Source organism: Amphiura filiformis, chromosome 14 (assembly GCF_039555335.1).
Source record: "Amphiura filiformis chromosome 14, Afil_fr2py, whole genome shotgun sequence".
Lineage (NCBI taxonomy): Eukaryota > Metazoa > Echinodermata > Ophiuroidea > Amphilepidida > Amphiuridae > Amphiura > Amphiura filiformis.
In genome coordinates this window covers 42,653,988-42,663,188 of record NC_092641.1, presented here as the reverse complement: position 1 = coordinate 42,663,188, position 9,201 = coordinate 42,653,988, and the positions used below count along the sequence as shown (strand labels likewise).

Sequence of the window (9,201 nt, the reverse complement as noted above, 5' to 3'; positions counted from 1 at the left end):
AAGAAACAGTATATATGTTTCTTAATCATACCTGATAATCAGTTGTAATAATATTTTACATTTGTTCTATATCTAGAAATACATCCTCTTTATGGACCATAAAGTTTTTGAAATGGATAAACACATATTTAAAATAGGGCATTTTGAGAAACATTAATCCTATTTCATAATTTGTTTTGTACAGATGATGATGAATGTACTTTGGCTACTGAAAATTGTGACGCTAATGCCGATTGTACCAATACAGTTGGTTCCTTCATATGTACATGTAATGCCGGTTACATTGGAGATGGAGTAACATGCACAGGTCATTCTAATTTGTACCATATCGATATCATATTTATTTTCCTTACCTCTGTCAGTATCATTCGTTCTATATTGCGCAATTCATTTGTTTTTATCTTGGGGAGGGCACTCACTAAAAATGGGTGACGAGGATGTGCGGCCACTGAAATTTCAGTGACTCAAGACAAGCAGTTTAGTATATATGACAGGAAATGAGGTACATTCTAGCGGTACCACTTTTCTTATCATAAATAACAAACCGCTTGTCTTGGGTCACTGAAATTCCAGTGTAGTAATTTGATTCTTTGCCCCTATGATACATAACTTTTGTTACCGCTGTGTTATTAGTTTTTGAGAAAAATGCAAAAATAGACACAAATTTATCGAGGGGTGTAGTACCCCCTTAACCTGATAGGTTCAACGGTAATACAAACACACATAACTTCCATTACTATCAGTATCATTTGTTTTATATCTGGTAATGCATCATTTTTTATAATCAAAAAGTTTATGAAAAAAGTCTTAACTTCATATATTTTTATACAGATGATGATGAGTGCACTTCAATGACTGATAACTGTGACGTAAATGCTGCCTGCACCAATACCCCTGCGGGTTCCTTCACATGTACATGTAATTATGGTAATACTGGCATCATTGCAGATTACTTCCGTAGAGGACCGTATGTATTAACGTGCACAGGTTAGTGTACTTTGTATTATATCGCCATTTTGTAGCGCAAACATTGGATTGCACCCGGGATTGTACTTCGCACCGACTGGCGGGATCGGCTATCAAAATATGTGTATTAAACATGTTCGTTATACGTCAGGATTGTGTTATCATACCGAATAATAATTATTATTACGCAGCTGAAATGTGAAATTGAGCGTTTCAGGCGGGCTTTTATGAAATATTTTGAAAGTATCGTAAACATTGTGATTTGAGGCTGAACAGTTTTTGTAGATAGTAATTTCTACGAATTATTCAAAATATTTAAATTCATCTTAAGATAAACAGCTCGACTGCGTATAGTTACATTTTTCCAATTGCCGATGATAGAAATCAGCGAGCCAGAAAGCACTTAACACTACATATCTCAGAAAACAGTACAATATAGCAAAATCTAGGAAAAGAGGGGTCAGCATTTTTTACTCATATTTTGAAGTTTCATTAGGTTCCCTAAAGTATTCACGAAAATGGTGATGAAAAATTCTCATATCCCCCCTGAGCAAGATACCAGACCCCCTAAAACCGCCCTAAAATTGGCTTCTGCTAACCCCTGACAAATTTGAAAATATTGAATTTTGCACACATTCCAGATGACATGTTTGAATATAACACAATGGTTTATCACTTTACTTTTTCTGTCATGTAATATTACATATTTTTACAATATAAAAATGCACAGCAAGCTTTAAAAATGTTTGGAATGTTCCATTTTCAGCATGAGGGGTGAGACTATATTCTTGTATTTTTAAAATGTTGAAAATGCCTAATTTTCCCCAATCTTTGAGGGAAAAAATAAAAACCTTCATACCTTTTTTTATTTTTTATTTTTTTGTCATAAATTACCCCACTCTTGATGTTTACATAAATGCATTCTAAATCATGGAGACTTCTTTAGTATTTTACTTACGTATCCACCAATTCAGGGCACTTTTAACAATTAGTCAAATGAGGCATTTTTTGTTACTTACACTTCTACTTCCATATCACTGCATATAGTGATGACTTCAATTCAAAACTGCAACATTTTGTTTATCTCTATATACCACATGACTACGCTGACACAAACATGTGATATTAGCCAGGGTTAGTCCATTATTTCAAAGGGGTGTTTATAGAAAACTGGGGTGTCATGGTTTTTGCTATATTCCACTGTGTAAAATGGCTGATATTGAGCAGATAATAGCTGTACAGTATGCTAAATGCTCATCCCGGGGGGCCACTCAAATATGACAGTGTACGCATGCGTGACCAAATTATTAAACCCTTAATAAGGTAATTTAGTGTAGAATTTACCCCCTAATGAGTTTTTGGCTGGTGAAAATGCAACAAATGTACCCTTTTTGGACTCATAATTTACCAAAAATTTGAAAAGGTACCCTAAACAAGTTGTCCAGTTTCAGAAAACTACCCTTATTCTTGAAAATCACTGTTTTTTAGACCCTAAACGCGTCATTCGTGTAACTTGCCTTGCCTAAAAAAAACACCCCCTTTTACTTGTTTTTTGGTCACGCATGCGTACAGACCATTTATGTGAGTGATCCCCCCGGGATGCTCATATCTCTACAATATGATGCTAATTAGGAGAGTTGCATTAACTTGGTCAAACTTGACAAATATTGATATAACAATAAGCAACAAAAGACTTAAAAATGTGTTTTTTTAAATATCCAATCTCCATGTTCAAAATGCCTTAGTTCCTAAGGAACTGCATATGGAAATGACTTCAATTCAAAACTGCAATATTTTGTTTATCACTCCATACCACATGACTACGGTGACACAAACATGTGATATTAGCCAGGGTTAGTCCATTTTTTCAAAGGGGTGTTTGCAGAAAACTGAGATTATCATGGTTTTTGCTATATTCCATTCTTTAAAATGGCTGATATTAAGCAGATAATAGATGTGCGGTATGCTAAATGCTCATATCGCTACAATATGATGCTAATTAGGAGAGTTGCATTAACTTGGTCAAACTTAATATGGTTATTTATATATAATAATAAGCAACAAAAGACTTACAAAATGGTTTTTTTTTTAAATATCCAGGTCTCCATGTTCAAAATGTTCAAAATGCCTTATTTCCTTATTTTAATTTGTGTGTTTTTATAGGAAAATATTTTTTTTTTGTAAACATTATTCCACTATTGCTGTTTGCACAAATATGCAGTCATATCATTGAGACAACCATTGCATCTTACTTACATGTCCACCAATGGGGAAAGAGTTCTGATTGGGGGCATTTGTTGAGGATAGCACCCCCCCCCATGGCGCCACACTGAAAACAAATCATATTTTAATTACAAATACACATTAAAGATTAAAATCCCATATCTTAAAAACATCTGCATTCTAGCATTTCAAAAAAGTAGTCCACTTCTGGCATGTGTACCTCGTAAACTAAAATATCCTCCATGACTTGTATTTATTTATTTATTAGTGATGGGTGCGGATAGCGGCGTTTCATATGTTTTGTATGTGACCTGAGAGCATATCAGGCATATCGAATTACATTCTGAATACGAGGAATGTGCTTCCGATATCAACTAATTTTGATTTTGGAAATTCACGATATAATACAAATTTGATGGCAAACGATATATACTTCAAGTATAGGCCTATATGTAGCTGGGATGAAAAGCCGACGCCGACGATCAATTAAAAATTTTGACCTTTCATATATAGGTATTAAAGATATACATATTTTCCCAAAAAGATCAAAATGTTTTTGGTATATTTGAAAAAAAAAAACCCATTATAGGCCTATCACACATTTCAAAAAAGAAAACTATTTGATATCAGAAGGTTCATGTGCTCTCAATTCCGACAAAGAAATCTGTGAAAACATCGCTATCCGAGCCCTTAAACTAGTTCACCTGTGAAAATTAAAAAATTAAAATATATGGAGGTTTTTATTTTTGCATCAAAATATTGGTTACAAATCACATTATTCACGGTTTCTCAAAAGGTGAAAAGTAGGAAAACACCCTCCCCAAAATGGAACAAACCATTCGGATTTTTTTACCTTTTCTCTTATATTCGTATTCTTATTATTGTGAATGGTTTTCTGTGTCTTTGATCATCGTGAAAATACTCATTTTCTAGCTTTTTAGATGTTATGTCAACTTAATACCTGCAGAGTATATTTTTGATTGTGAATGGTTTTCTATATATTTGATCATCTTGAAAATACCCATTTTCTAGCTTTTTTGTTGTTGGAAAGGGGGAGGCAGGGGGTCATTTTAGGGGGGTCTTGTATCTCGTACCAGAGGGGTCGTGAGATTTTTTCAATGTCACCAGTGTGCATAACTTGGGACACTTGCTCAACCATCAAAGCATGAAAGAAATCTGCCTACCCTCGTTTTCCCCGGTCTGTCTGCTTCTACCAGACATTCCGTGTTAAATGAAAACTAAGAGCAGTTAAGGGTAGACCGAAGAATTTGGTGCAAGCATATGGATAGTTTTGTGGTCGGTGATCGTGTGCGTGGTATGCGAGGGTCTCGGGTTCGAATCCCGGGGTACCACGTGACTTCTTTCCCCAGCTTTTTTCCTTTATTCGTTTATTCTTTTCCTTCCGATAGCAAAAAAGGTTTTAGGAGACATGTATAGATCCAATATGAAGATAGTTTTTTCATGTTCTTTAAGGGCGCACCATTTGATTTCCAGGAGGCATGGGAATTATATGAAAAAGAAATTCGCCCACTAGTAAGACGAAATAAGAAATTGCCCCCACTGATGAGTAAAAACAATCCAACCGCAACATGCAAATATCAGTAACGGTGGCGATATTGATTTAGTTTTAGTTTTCCCTGAGATGTTTCAAGTCTTTCAAAATGATCCTTTTTGTCAAATACAAATTGTACCATGATTTGTAAAGCTCAAAACTGATTAAAAAGGCTATCGCAGTTGGAATTCACACATCCCCCTATGGGAGTCATGTCACACACATGGAGTAAGTGTGAATTTCAAATGGGGTTACCAGGATGGATGAAATCATTTGAAATTAACACCACATTATTATTATTATTATTATTATTATTATTATTATTATTATTATTATTATTATTATTATTATTATTATTATTACGGTCAGCCATGGAACAGCCAGCTTTGTACTTTTCACCACAACTCAAAATTAGTGGCAAATGGTGGTCATAGACCACAAACATACCTGGGTCATTTTGGTGTTTTGCAAAATGTTCCAAAAATGTTCCCCTGGTCATGAGGTTTGTTGTCACCGAGTTTGAACCCCGATAAGATTTCACACCAGATGACTTTTGACCTGACCCCTGCAGTGTTCCAAAGTGTTCCCTGGTCAGTACGTTTGTTGTCAGAGTTTGAACCCTGTACCCCTTACAGATGTCCAGAAAATGCATATCGAAATTTGACCTCTGCATGACCTTTGACCTGACCCCTACAAAATGCTCCCCTGGTCATGAGATTTGTTATCACTGAGTATGAGCCCCATACCCCTTACAGATATCCAGAAAATGAAATTATAAGATTTGACCCCAGTTAACCTTTGACCTGACCCCTGCAAAATGTTCCAAAATGATCCCTTGTTCATTAAGTTTGTTGTCACCACGTTTGAGCCCTACCCCTTACAGTTGTCCAGGAAATGCATTTCTAAAATTTAACCTCTGCATGACCTTTGACCTGACCCCTGCAAATGTTCCCCTGATCATGAAATTTGTTGTCACCAAGTTTGAGCCCCATACCCCTTACAGATGTCCAGATAATGCAATTGTAATCATACCCCTTAATGACCTTGGACCCAATTATGTGTGCAAGTTATAGGCGTGTGGTATAGCCGATGCATATGTGTAAATGACGTCATTGTGCTATATAATATGCGGCTAAAGAAGCATTTTGAAGGTATTTGGTTAAATACCGGAAATGCCCCCTTAATGACATTTGACCCCAATTCTGTTTAGACCCCATGGCCACTGGATATATAGCCGATACATAATTGTAGGATGTTGCTTGTGGCAGAAGAAGCATTTTAAATTTATTGACAGAAAGAAAGAAGAACTAGTGGCAAATGATGGTCATAGACCACAAACCTAGCTGGGGCGCGTTGGTGTTGTGGAGGTATCTGACCCCTGCAAAATGTTCCAAAAATGTTCCCCTGGTCATGAGGTTTGTTGTCACCGAGTTTGAATCCCGTACTCCATACAGATGTCCAGAAAATGCAATTTTAAGATTTGAATGACCCCATATGACCTTTGACCTGACCCCTGTAAAATGTCTTTAAAAATATTCCCCTGTTCATCAAGTTTGTTGTCACCGAGTAGTAGCCTCGTACCCATTACAGATGTCCAGAAAATTCATTTCTAAGATTTGACCTCTGGATGAGACAGACACCTGCAAAATGTTCTTCTGGTCATGATATTTGTTGTCGCTGAGTTTGAGCCCCATACCCCTTACAGATATCCAGAAAATGAAATTATAAGATTTGACCCCAGATTACCTTTGACCTGGCCCCTGCAAAGTGTTTCAAAATGTTCCCCTGATCATTAAGTTTGTTGTCACTAAATTTGAGCCCCGTAGCCCTTACAGATGTCCAGGAAATGCATTACTAAAATTTGAAAAGAAAGAAAGAAAGAAAGAAAGAAAGAAAAGAAAGAAAGAAAGAAAAGAAAGAAAGAAAGAAAGAAAGAAAGAAAGAAAGAAAGAAAGAAAGAAAGAAAGAAAGAAAGAAAGAAAGAAAGAAAGAAAGAAAGAAAGAAAGAAAGAAAGAAAGAAAGAAAGAAAGAAAGAAAGAAAGAAAGAAAGAAAGAAAGAAAGAAAGAAAGAAAGAAAAAAAAAAAAAAAGCTGGTATCGCCATGAGACTAAGATCTAGAAACACCCCTAAATGCCGTTTTGGGGAATTTTGCTAGCAGAATCTTTTTGATGAAAGTCAATCTTTGACAAGATGTAACTTTGTTACGGAAAGTGCTATGACAAAAATGTTTTCAGTTTTGGCTTTCTTTACTCAAGGGCTTTAATTTGATATGTAAAATGATGCAGTTTGATGGCAAATTTGAATTCACCTAGCATACCTACAGAATGGCTATAGACTGTAGACAGTGTAGGTTAGACCTGGTAAACGTTATTGGAATGGCTCCACAGTATTCCACACTTTGGCGAACATTCATAGTAAAGAATTACTGGTTGACACGAAGCAGAGAAGATTTAGAAGACAGTTTCCAAGAGCAAGGAGTATCCCATGCAAACATGATATACAATTGCAGTGTTTCAATAATTTGATATGTGCAGTTACAACATAGATCCATCCCAGGTGTTAAGTTCATTCAAGATAGGGCTTCACCTCACACTGTCAGAGTCGTTAGTCAGGGACGTCAGGAACCAGGAACTATCTTTCTAAAAGCATGTGTAAAGCAATTTTATGTTATGTAGACTGAGGTGAGATATTGAAGAGCATGTATGCAATAAATAGTTCAAGCAGTGAACCCCGGGCAGTGAACCTATCCATCTTGTGTTGTATAAGTAAAACCATGATTACGTCGATCTTCGTTTACACGACAATAGCTTCAGATTATTGGATCAATAAGTTAACATATGCCCCTTTCTATTTATAGTACAAAATCTATACAATTAGCCATTTTATATTTTTTATATATTCTTGAAAACTGTCACATAGCCCGGTACCATTCATTTTGATACACCATGTACCTACCCAGCAAACACAAAAGTTTTCGACATCATTCGCAAAAGGTTATAAAAGGTTGTCAGAAAACGTTTAAATGTCGGGTTATATAAAGGGTATATTAAGAGTATAAAACGTTTTCATAACCTTAAAAACATTTTTTGATAATCTACTGCTCAGCAAACAAAAATGTTTTACAGAAAACGTTTAAATGTCGGGTTATATAAAGGGTATAAAAACGTTTTAATAACATTCCAAAAACATTCTTGAAAACTTGATACAAAACATTCTAAACAAAATGTTATTTTGGGGTTGAAAAAATATTTTGTGAAAAATGTTTGCCCAAAATATTTTCAATAACGTTTTAAAAACGTTTTCATGACCTTTATATAACCCGACATTTAAATGTTATTAAAAGGTTTTGAAAAAAAAACCATTTTGAGAACATTTCTGTGTTTGCTGGGTTTAAATATTTTAACATAATGTTATTTAAGTATTGACACAATATTTGGCAAAAATGTTTGCAAAAATAGTTTACAATAACATTTTTTGATTACATTTAAAAATATTGTTGTAGTGTGTTTTCATACAAAACGTTTTAAAACGTTATATAACCCGACATTTTAATGTGATTAAAACGTTTTTACCTAAACCAAAAGCCGAAATATAACTTATTTAAAACGTTTTAAAAACGTTTTTGTGTTCGCTGGGTAGGTGGTTATATCCCCCCAGCTAGGTAATTACAAGCCATAGAAATTCGGTTTGTTTCGTGTAGGGGTGTGTGTGTGTGTGTGTAAAGTAATATTATTTTCTGTAAAGTCATGGTGTTTTGTGTAAAGTCAAAGCATTTTTTTGAAAAGTTTTTTTTAACCGTTTCTTAAATTATTACATTTTAATATCAAATGCTAGAAAGAGGCATGTAATGAATGATATGCTCTTTTTTGTTTAATGGGGTAAAATGTTCCCAGATCATTAGTTTGTTCTGAATTTGACAACTTTAATCGATGTTTTGATATTTCACTTGTTTCTTCCCAAACAGATTCCCCAGGTGAACTTTGCCGTCCGGGATCTATGGGCTCCCAGGCGTGTGGATCAAAGACATGTTTGAATAGAAACGTTACCGGAGAACCGGACTATGTCTGTGTTTGCACAGATCCTTTCCAGATGGGTTTTGACTGTAATGTAGACAGTGGTATGTTCCATTGAGTTATTCCAAATTCCAAATTTACTTCTCTTAAGTTCTCAAAGCATAATATACGATTTGGTCAAATATTGTTGTGTTATTCTTTGCCATATTTATGTTAGTAAAAATTGTCTGGAAGGTTTTTTAGTCCTTTGAAGCCGATGTAATGAAGTCAACGGGAATAAAACCCACCTACTATCTTGACCGCTTAAGGGTACTTAATATTTTTGCGGACAATGTAGAGGGCCAAGAGGATTCACTTTATCATAATAAGTTTAAGTATTAAACAAATCAAAGATGTTTTGGATTTAAAAAAAAAAAAAGTAGTGTAATGGATAACTGACGTAATTG

At 35.0% G+C, this 9,201-nt stretch overlaps 1 long non-coding RNA gene across 1 annotated transcript; it reads left to right on the top strand.

Moving 5' to 3' along the window:
* Window positions 1–216: 216 nt before the first annotated feature.
* LOC140169035 (uncharacterized) lies at window positions 217–8,801 on the top strand. The gene is made up of 3 exons (XR_011861328.1): window positions 217–307; window positions 832–987; window positions 8,707–8,801. It is a non-coding gene; the product is annotated as an uncharacterized lncRNA (long non-coding RNA).
* Window positions 8,802–9,201: the final 400 nt, after the last annotated feature.